A 12,147-nucleotide genomic window follows, 5' to 3' on the forward strand; every position below is an offset into this window, starting at 1 on the left:
AAAGGTCTAATTTTTGTTGTTCCCATTTTCAGAATACACAATGTATTGACTACTCACAGGATGGAAGGACCATTTCTTCTTTTTCTTTGACATATCCAGGATTGCGTCGCTGGGTAGCAGCCTAGGTATGGAGGCTCAGACTTCCCGTTCCTCAGCTACTTGGGCCAGCTTCTGTAGGGAGGGGGGAGGATCCCAAGGCGTTTCCTGGCCAGCCGAGAAACATAGTTCCTCCAGCGTGTCCTGGGTCTCCCACTGGGTCTCCTCCCGGTGGGACGTGCCCGGAACACCTCACTAGGGAGGCGTCCAGGAGGTATCCTAACCAGATGCATGAGCCACCTCAATTCACGAACAAGACCCCGAGAAACTTAAACCCTGCCACTTGGGGCAGGACATCTTCCCTGACTCAGAGAAGATCCGGCTCAGGGTCTTCCCCCTTTCCGCCGTAAGACCATGGCCTTGGATTTGGAGGCATCGATCCTCATACCGGCCTCTTCACAATCGGCTGCAAACCGCTCCAGTGAGAGCTGTAGATCACGTCCTGATGAAGCCAGTAGAACCACGTCATCCGCAAATAGCAGAGACGTGATCCTAAGGCCACCAAAACTGATCCCCTCAACACCTTGGCTGCGCCTAGAAATTCTGTCCATAAAAGTTATGAACGGAATCGGTGACAAAAGGCAATCTTGGCGGAGACCAACTCTCACCGGAAACGAGTCCGACTTACCGCCGGTAATGCGGACCAAGCTCTGACACGGTCATACAGAGACCTGACAGCCCTTATTAAAGGGCCCGGTACTCCATACTCCCCCACAGGATCCCTCGGGGGACACGGTCGAATGCCTTCTCCAGATCCACAAAGCACATGTAGACTGGTTGGGCAAACTCCCATGCCCCCTCCAGAATCCTGCTGAGGGTATAGAGCTGGTCCAGTGTTCCACGGCCAGGACGAAAACCACACTGCTCTTCCTGAATCCGAAATTCGAGTATCCGACGGACCCTCCTTTCCAGAACCCCTGAATAGACCTTACCAGGGAGGCTTGAGAGGGTGATTCCTCCAGAGTTGGAACACAGCCTCTGGTCCCCCTTTTTAAATAGGGGGACCACCACCCCAGTCTGCCAATCCAGGGGAACTGCCCCTGATGTCAATGCAACATTGCAGAGTCGTGTTAACCAACACAGCCCCACAACATCCAGAGCCACCCCCGGGGCCTTGCCACCAAGGAGCTATTTAACAACCTCGGCGACCTCAGCACCAGAGATGGGAGAATCCGACCCAGAGTCCTCAGGCTCTGCTTCCGCAATGGAAGACGTGTTGGTGGGATTAAGGAGGTCTTCGAAGTATTCCGCCCACCGACACACGACGTCCCGAGTCGAGGTCAGCAGCACACCACCCCCACTATAAACAGTGTTGGTACTACACTGCTCCCCCCTCCTGAGATGCCGGATGATGGACCAGAATCACATTGAGGCCGTATAGAAGTCTTTCTTCATGGCCTCTTTGAACTCAAGCGGATCTCTAGATTATCTAAAGATTTTGGTGGGATGATTGCAAAAATAGGTTCAGATTTTTTGCAATAAAAAATTTGACCATCATTTTGTTTCAGCTTCCCTGTGAAAAAACATGAAAATAGTTCCTAGAAACATTAAAATATCACACTATTTAGGCTGTTTAAGCTTTTTGCCACAAGTTTTTATCCCTTTGTGTAATTTTTGCTAACTTGTGTCCCTCACAATTACATTTAATTCTCAACACCTGAAAAATACTTGGTCTCAGACCGTTCAGCCAATCACTATCACTACCATTAACATCTTTGTTTGCCAGACATAACTCAGTATGGGGTACATTTCCACATTGGCGGAGCGATCTTACGTGTCATCACGTCATTTACTGGGTGCAGAGGAAGAAACACAGACAGTCAGGCCAGAACAGTACATAACATAGTGTGATGTGACGACAGTCCAGATAAAGACAAAAAGTGTAACAAGTCAACAATAGACCAGCTGATGGTTTCAGAGCCAAACGGTGTAAATCTACATCTGATGTGACTATTTAGGTGTATGTATTTTCATTGATTAGGTAGCTTTTACTCCAGAATGATTACTTAGGAATGTGTTAATTAATTAGATTATCATTTATCAATGACTTCCCACTGCAGATTGCTCTATTTGTGTTTTTTAGGTTTCCATTTGTAACTTTATGGCTCGTTGAAGAGCTTACAACATGAGCAACCTAACCAGCACTGGCTTTGCGCGTGCCTGAGTAATTTTTCAGTGTGAAATGGGAGGGGTCAACATCCCCTGCTCTAACTGCAGCTGGGATGGAATGTGTCATTTGGACTGGGGAGCCTGTGAGTGCTTTGAGACAAGAGCTTTCATGGCAGCAGCCCTACTTGTTGAGAAGAGTAAGACTACAATAGCACTAGAAAAGGACACAAGTTTTGTGGCAAGTTGCTTTTTTGTAATGGCAACTAGAGCATCCTGAACACTGCAAGGATGCTAAATTAGCAACACTTTATCATGTTCAGAATGTTCCTCTTTTGAGTTTTAGTGTAGTTAATGTTGAAGTTACCACCTGCTGATGGAGCATTAATATGATCGTTGTATATCAATATTGGTCTCATCGCGCGGCGCGGCGGGTAGCGCGACCCATGTACGGAGGCCTTGGTCCTCGGCGCGGTCGACCCGGGTTCGGGTCCGACCCGCGGTCCTTTACCGCATGTCTCTCCCCCTCTTCCACCCCCCTTCCTGTCAGCCTACTTTCATAAAAAGCAAGCCACTAGAGCCGCAAAAAAGCCCCAAAAAAAATAAAATAAAAAATAATGGTCTCATCTGACCATTCTTAGTGAATTACAGAGAGGTTGGTGACAAATTTATAAAAGTGGTGTGAATACCAGAGCAGAAATGTAATGTTTTTCATCCACTTTAAAGCCCCTCTGGGGGGAGGGGGCTTTAGGTTTAAAAAAGCATCATCAGACTTCAGCTGTTGATGTGTTTGTTTTTTTACTTCAAGTTTCTTTGAGTGTTTTATTTGCTGCCGCCTTCAAACTAAAGGCAATTTGTGTTCATTCACTTGTTTTCCATGTCTAATTAATATCCTCTGAATGTATGGCGATCAATTTATTCAATCAATGGTGGGTAGTGCCTGTGGCCTTCTAAAGGTCACTTTGATATGGAATAGGAAATCATCAGAGCCACATCACAAAGGCTTGAACAGGTTCAAATGTGGCAAGTAAACTTTGCAAGTCCTTGCTTAAAAACTACAGAAAACAGTTTTTTCTTTCTGCCTTATTTTGAGCAATGGTCTCTGTTTGTTTGTCACCAAAGGCCCACTGTACACTCCAGAGTGTGGCAGCTGTGTAATCCTTTTAACAACCAGCGGGGCTATTAAATGAACCGGCGGCGCAGCTGCAAATAGCCAATAAAGCCAGCACAATATCATCCCTATTAAACAGTAATCTCGCAGGCTTAAGAAGTTCTCTGAAAAACAGGAGAAAAAGCGTAACAAAATGTAATCAAGCAAAACATGGGGGGGGGGGGCTCCTCAACAAAATAAGCCGAACAATCTTCCCGTCGCCCGACATGAAAGGTGTTCGGTAACAGCTCTCAAGCCTCAGAGAACTTTTTTAGCCGCTTCAGGTGACCGCAGTCAGCCGCCTTATCACAAATACAGAGGCACACAACAAGAAAAATGAGCCTGTCAATCGAACCAATTTATCTCCACAGATATTAACTGAGAAAGGGAAACAGGGGGGGAAAAAATAACAAATTGTGCAGTTACATTTTAAAAGTGACCAAATCGAATTCATAAGATCACAATTTGAGAGATAGAAACCAGTTTATTTTTTCCTCCCTTTTACCGGCTTATGTGCTCTGTCAGATGAAAGCAGAGCAGAGAGGCGGCTGCTGATGGAGCCTTTGAGCCTGGAAGAGGAGACAACGCAGGCTCTTGAAGGGGTGCCGGGGACAGCGATAACCAGGAAGGCTGCGGGAGCTCCCTCCCCGAGCTGAGGGAAGGTGTTCCAACTTATCAGAGTCTGCACGTGGGGATGATTACCCCCTCTGCCGGACCGATTATGACTGTCTCTCTGGGTCAAAAACAGGCCAGGATGAAAGAGAGAACTGAAGCCTCCTATCCTGCCTCCAATCATCTATTAGCACTTGGAGAGGGGGGGCCTGTCTACGCACCCCTTTCACACCTCTCTCCAGAGTAGGCTTGTCAGTCTCATGCATAAAAAGTGAGAGGAACATAATCACAAGTAGGAGTCTCTATTCAAGTATAATTTAAAGACTTTAGTTTAAATGCGACCTTGGAATTTTATGCGTTTCAGTTTAAGCACAAACTTTATAATTGACATGCTGAGAAAGTGTTTACACTTTGGATGAACAGATTATATGCTGATCTTTCCACACGAACAACATTATGAAAATGCCTTCATATAGCACAATACACATGAAACAAAAATACACTTTATTAAAGACTTCTTTCCCTCCATTGTTTGCACAATATAGGAAAAAGTATTAATGATCGCCTTCAAGATGATTATTCTCCAGTCTTCAATCATCTACTGCAAGAGTGCATCTCAATAACTAACAGTAGCAAAATGTAAAGTTAATATATTCTACATATTCATTACACAGAGTGATATCATAGTTTTCATTTCTTGTAATTTTGATCATGACTTAAAGCTAATGAAGCTCTAAAATTAAAATTCTCAGAGAATCAAAATATCATTGATGACCAATCAGAAAGGGTATATGGCCTACAGAATTATTGGCGAGACTACTGACTGGAAAGTTGAGTGGAATGAAAAAGTGTTTTAGATGACATTCAGATTTTTGAGATACACCTGTATTTCCATGTAGCCAAACGGAGGGGATCCCTCTTTTGAATAAAAATTTCCTTGAGACTCTTAAGGTGTTAATTGCATAATTCATCATTTAGGATTTTTTTTCTTTTTTCATGTTACCATCCTGTTGTGGTCTTCTCAGCTAAAGTTTGCTATCACTTGAAGAGAGTCTGCTGTTCTGTTTTTCTTGTTCAGGGAGGTTTTCCTAGTTTAAAAAGTTTTTTTTTTTTTTATCAAAGGAATAATTGGCACACATTGGTGGAGTCAAAAGAAAAAGCTATTTAAAAAAAATTACAAATTTTACCAAAATATATTGTTTTTAGTATGAGTACCTAGATATAGTTTTTGGTGGTTGTTGAAGAACAAACCTTGTTCATATCAATCCAATTCAGTTTTATATAAATATATTGCCAATTCATAACACACATCTTCAAGGCACTTTACAAAGTCAAATTCAATCAAATCATATAGATTGTTCAAAAAGTTGTCGAGTCTTGACACGCAGCATTCACCACTCATGAAAGGGCGTGGAGCCACGGTGGACAGTCGTCTGTATTGTCGATGGCTTTCTTATTATTTGAAGATTGTTGAAAAATATTTACTTTTGATGAATGCCAGCCCAGCAATCTTGCCAAATAAATAACATTAAATTGTCCCGATATAGAACAAAAATATAAAACAAAAATTCTTTCTGTCCTTTATTTACCAAATTGTGGTAGTACCGATCCGTTGTGGTGAAGAGAGAGCTGAGCCAAAAGGCGAAGCTCTCGATTTACCGTTCGATCTACGTTCCTACCCTCATCTATGGTCACGAGCTTTGGGTCGTGACCGAAAGAACGAGATCCCGGATACAAGCGGCTGAAATGAGTTTTCTCCGTAGTGTGTCTGGGCTCTCCCTTAGAGATAGGGTGAGGAGCTCAGTCATCCGGGGAGGACTCAGAGTAGAGCCGCTGCTCCTCCACGTCGAGAGGAGCCAGTTGAGGTGGCTTGGGCAACTGGTTAGGATGCCTCCTGGACGCCTCCCTGGTGATGTGTTCCGGGCACGTCCCACCGGGAGGAGGCCCAGGGGAAGACCCAGGACACGCTGGAGGGACTATGTCTCCCGGCTGGCCTGGGAACGCCTTGGGATTCCTCCTGAGGAGCTGGCCCAAGTGGCCGGGGAGAAGGACGTCTGGGCCTCCCTACTGAAGCTGCTACCCCCGCGACCCCACCCCGGATAAGCGGAAGAAGACGGACGGACGGATGGACAATTTCTTTAGTGACTGCAGTCAAGATAGCTATTATCTTCAAGACAGCTATATAGTTTTCAGTCATCTGTTATATAATTCCATCATAGTAATTTAGAGTAACATTTAAACAATAATTGTTTTTATTGTTAAAACATAAACATTAAACTCTTCTAGTGTATATTTATTAAACACAAAGTGATCCATGTCAAGTATTTATCTCTGTTAGTTTATGATTATGACTTAGTAGGCCTTGAGGATAATTCAGTAACAATATAAATCGATCGATAGATGTATATCGATGATAGGAAAAAAAGGATCAATAATGAGTTCAATAGAATAACAGTTTTCCTTTTGCATTCTAGCCATGTTGGTTAATATTACAGTCATTACATCCTCCCAACCAATCAAAAACGCAGACCGAGGAGCGCTGTCACTAATTTCCACCCCCTTCAAAGAAAATAATGTGGCCTAAACAATCATGAGGACACCATTGACGACTGTTGTCTTGAAAGAAGTCACCGACACCCCTTACAACAAGAGTAAGCCACACATTCCAATTTTAATGTCAAATTCATTGGAAGGAAACAGTGTGGTAGATGATTTTGATTTATTGAGATGTGCTTACATTTATATGCACGTTTTAAACAGTTCTACATCAGTACTAACAAAATAATGTTTCTTTTTCCTAACTTATTGGATGGATGTTAATAAATGGTGTGAGAAACAGGTTTATTTCAATGCAGACTCTTAATATTATATTTGTATGTGAAAAATGGGTGTCTTAACAAGACCCTTAAGTCTAGAAAGACTTCTAAATTACTGAAATGCTGCATTTGGAGTATCTCAATTTAATGCTTCAGTCTGTAAACCTTCCCCAGCTAGCATCATGTTATGTGTGGACAACAGGCTGTTAAAGCACAGTTGACCGAACTCACCTCTTCCTGTAACAGCCCAACCCTTTAGATTAAGGTCAGTGCTCCAGCTAGTGCTACCTTTGCTTCTCCAAGCCAATTGTTGCTGGAATATCTGATGAACAGTGTGTAAAAATACTCCCTCCTATATGCTTCTGTGCACAGGTCAGTGTAAGGGTCTTTACAATCCAACAACATGATGCCTCGTTCAAAAACCTCAAACATTTAATTCCAGTGACAAATGTGTCTGGTAATATGACTCAGTCTCAGGGGAACCGATCTGGTTGTTTAAATTCGGGGCGAATGAGCAGCAGGAGGCTATGAAGCGTCTGTGCAGTTGAAGAGATGCTGAGTGAATTTCTTAGGAAAGGAGGAATAGATGATGATGCTCACAAGCTGCTGCCACGTAGCTGCAAAGCTGCAACACCTTGCCCCTGATGAAATTCTAATTTTAGGGCAATATCCATGAAAAGCCTGAATCTTCCTCAGGAAATTAAAGTTATTCCATAAAAGAGGAAACTCTTTTACTAAAAAAGGTGGAGAAAGTCTATGATTCTTTCATCACTCTCAGTCATAACTTGGTATTAATATGGAAAGTCACAATAAGATATTTTGGTCTCCAAGTCGAGTAATTTAAGACTTGCAGATAAAGAATTGCATATTACATTAAATCAAAAGACTCAGAATGAGCTTCATTTGGCAATGGATGTGGGCACAATCAAGAAATGTGACTCCAGTTACAGCACTCACGGTGTACAGACATTATGTATAAATACATAAACAGTATGTATGTGAGAATAGCAAGTAAAGTTCTTAATTACTTTAGTGTTTGATCTGTAAAAAAAAAAGGCCACCCCATTTATTTTATTTACAATATTCATACTTTCATTCAATTTGTCATTATTTCGTTTCATATTACATTATTTTACTTTATTGTATTTAAAAAGAATAAATGCTGTACACCACATTTAGAGTTGCTGTAAAACTTATGTGTAATACCAATTTCCACCACTTGGGAAATACTTAAAACTGAGCACATTCGCATGGGGGGAATAAACCAGTTCCAGTTAATATGAATGCCACGAAGAAGACAAACTGAAGAACTGAAACTGTGGATATTTTTCAGACAATAAACCTCAGAAAACACACCTAGAGTCCTGTTTATACTTCAAGGGTGTAAAATGTTGTTTAGTTTTTTGTAATATGCAAAAAAAAAAAAAAGAAAATTATGGAGGTTGTGAGTTTGTGTGGCTGTGAGTAAAGTCATTGCCATGAATTAACTGTAGATACCTTAAAACTTAGTAAAATACAGTATAAATAGCAATAGTAACATGGTCCACGTTGCTGTTGTGACTGTCTGGACAATCAGGACACTATTGTCTCTGCTCCCTTTTTTGTATATATTGTCCTAACCAGGGACATACGAATGACCAGGTTAACCCCTGGTTAACTCAGGGAGACCAAAACGTCCTATTGTGCCAGGACATGTCTACTTTCCACATTCCAGCTTTCATGGGAAAAACAGGCATGTGCTTAAACAGTGGTGAGGCAACATAACTGTGCTACCAGTGGTGACCTAAAGCCATAAATGTATCACCAGCAACAAGAAACAAGAGTTCAGTTCGGTCCATTTTAAAACTGACTGACTGAGACCCCAATCAAATACTTGAGGTATCCCTATTTTAGATACTAATAAGTGTACAAGTTACGAGCAGTTGTTTTTCCATGACTGTGACTGCATTTCTAGCAAAGTGCCAATCTTTAAAGCCGTTTCATAATAACATGTATATTATATCTGCTTTGGTCTGAATGAGGTGAAGTTAAGTGGAGATAAAGATAAAGAGATAAAGTAAAAAAAAGTCAGTATTTAAAGCAACACGTATTAAGGAGAATGAAAAGGTTCCTTTAAATATGGTCCTGCAGGAGGCTAAGAGCAGTCAGTGCCTTAGCTGCAGTAGATAGCAGACCTTACTTTGTGAAAAACAGAGATTAGTTTTCAGTGATATATTAGGCTGATAGCTCAGAGTAAGACTTCATCTCCAGTTTTAAACTCTTCAATTTAATGCAAACACTACTTAAAGCTTTAATTCGGCTTCACGTTTGCATTAACAAGCAACTGTTAACTGTTGTCAGGGGCTGCTCCATGAGATTTATAATTAACTGTAATCATCAGTTTGAGGTTTTTATGACAACAGTAGAGATTGAGACGTTAAAATAAACCACTACATTATACTGAGAAATCAATTTTTGTATTAATAACAGAAATATTGGGTATCCTTTCTTTTTATGTTGAAAGTTAGTGCATTGAACACCAAATAAGGCTCTTTTAAGAGTGCGAAAGTATTACTATATCAGCATATTTATTTCCATTTTTGTATAAATATCATTGTTGACTTTGGTCTTCACCAGATATTATTAAACGTGACAGAATTTCTTACTCCTTTAACTGTCTTCTTTTAAGAAAACTCATAAAGGCATTTTTTTTCTCTGAACCCACATTTATAATTGAAATTGTTTTTGTTTTGTTTTTCTTGGTGGTGGAGGTATAATGAGAGCTTGGAAGGGTCAATTGGCAGTACGACTGACTATCATCAATCTCTTTTTCTGCAATATTGTTTAAAAAGCTGAGGGAAAGTTTGTTTCCTATTACTTATATGAAAACGATGAAAAGGATTTCTGGTAGATGAAAATTCTGGTACATCACTCTGGAAACCATTAAAACATGATATTTGTAAGGAATTTTGAAACAGAGAATAAAAGAAAAATAGAAATAGAACTGCAATTGTGTTAAAATAAAGAAGTTTAAAAGGTAAAATAAACAAACAAAAAATACTCAGTTTAGTTTCACAGGCATGAAAGACTTAAGGGGGAAAAAAATAATTAACCCAAAAATCTACAAATGTACAACTTTTTTAAGATTTGCGTCAACATAGCAAAAGTTACACAAAACAAACAAATTAACCAAAACCTCTTAACCCAAAGCACAGACTACTTGTCACAAATAAATGATGTTTTGTATTCAACTTGTAATTCTGAGTACAGCTCTGTTTATCACAATCCTAGCACGGCACTTCAACTTTTATAAAAACTTTATACAGGCATCCATGTCTTATTAAAAACTGTGCTGGAGAATTGCAGAGGGTGCTTACGTAGGGAACAAAAACCAACAACAATTCATTCAAAGTACAGCATTTTCATAGAAATAGGAGCATGTTTAGGTTCACTCACAAAATGAATGCATGTTTTCCATTTTTTTAATGTAGGCCAATCAAGAACCTTAAAATGACAGGTGCCATAATACCCAGATCTGTATTAAATGGTTGGTCTAAATCAATAATTATATACATTGACTTTGTTGGACTATCTTTCCATGCCTGTACAGTATTAGGATATACCTATCATTGGAGACCTTTAATTTTTATTTATTTGCACTTTGAGGATAAAATCTAGATTCCTTAGTTTTAAAATGTTTGTATTTGGGACATTTCTTCCATTCGGTGGAAAAGTTACTACAGTTTGTTAAGATAGTCTTTTAGTCCTGTAGTGCTCTTATTCTGGTGCAGGACTGGTTTTCTTTGCACTGACACCTACTGTTTGTTTCACCTGAAACATGTACTGCAAAAAAAAAAAAAAAAAGCACAACCTTGCAGATAAACTGACACAAGAGCAGTTACATACAAAAGGATAATCATACCTTAATGTTTTCCCAAATTAAAGAAGACTTAACATATTGAAGATTTGCATTTGAACCTTTTATCCCTAGTCAAAGATATTGCTTATATAAGTAAAATATAGTTGGATATAAAGTTGGATTATTCTGCAGAAATAGGGACGGTTATCCATCTTTCGTCTACATTCTGTTGTGAATGTGAGAAAAAGAAAACTTATGTGGTCACTGCAAGCAAAGAGGAAGATTTTACCTGTGTGAAAGTGCTTGTTTTCAGGGATCCAAAAGCATCTCTTTTTGTCCTTTTAACTTGCTTCCAATGAATTATGTATCTGCAGTGATTTATGGTATGCCAACACTTACCCTCTCCTTTTCCTTCAATGTGGAATCCGACATAGATTTTTCACAGAGAGCCAACAGGGAAAACCAAAATTGCTCAATTTAAGGAAGTAATTAAAACTGTCCCCAATCAATATTTATCTTTACAGAGACCCTGGTGGGGGTTTAGTCTCCTACCATCCCCCCATTAGGCCTCTGTCTAGCCTTTCGTCTCCTTGCTCTTCTTATTGACAGCTGTTCAGCTCCTTCAAATAAAGCAGAAACAGGAGCAAGCTGTTCCCACTCAGAACTGAAAATGACATATGATGTGAATAATTAAACGACCCTCATATGTGGGCCAGTGCAATATATCCTGAATGTGTTTAATAGATTGAGCGAAAGCTTGGTGTGGAGTTGGTTTACAAAGGGGGCTTCATCTTAAGTTAGCTGGTACAAAAAAGGTGAACTCTATTACAAAAAGTTTCATAAAATCAATTTCTTTGCCAGCTTATTCGTTTACACGTGAAGCTTTCTAAACTCATGAATAATCAGCAGTCGAGTAGTCCTATTCTGATACTGCTCATTGAAATAATTGGCTTGACATTATCTTCTCACCTGTGTACAAGTGGCAAAAAAGGATCCACACAGATTTTTAAAATGATATTTGGAATTTTGTGTATATTGCAGTGATTTGGCTCTGCCCCCACGCTTCAGCCTTAGTAACATCTGAATACGAAGGCTTTTTTTTGTGTGTGTGTGTGTGTGTGTGTGTGTGTGTGTGTGTGTGTGTGTGAAAGAGAAAGAGAGAGAGAGAGAGAGAGAGAGTGTGTGCGTAAACACTATGATAGGTGATTTTGCTTTAAATCTTCAACAATAGTCATTAATAAAAGTGAAAAAACAAAACGAGCAATAAGCGTAATGAATAAGGTCAATTATTTGGATCACACAAAGGCATAATTCTTAAAATATAAATGTTAAACTTCACTGACATAGTGGAAATATATGATGGCCAATCCCTAGGCCACACTATAGGAAAGTCAGTTACTCTTAGGCATTTATTGTTTGTACGTTTACAATGACACACTTTAGATTACAACATGTCTACTGATTGGTTGAAGTGACTATCAACAAACCTAGCTGGACTGTTTAGATTATTTTAGTTGGTTGTTATACTT

This window comes from Fundulus heteroclitus, chromosome 7 (assembly GCF_011125445.2).
Source record: "Fundulus heteroclitus isolate FHET01 chromosome 7, MU-UCD_Fhet_4.1, whole genome shotgun sequence".
In the NCBI taxonomy this organism is placed as follows: domain Eukaryota; kingdom Metazoa; phylum Chordata; class Actinopteri; order Cyprinodontiformes; family Fundulidae; genus Fundulus; species Fundulus heteroclitus.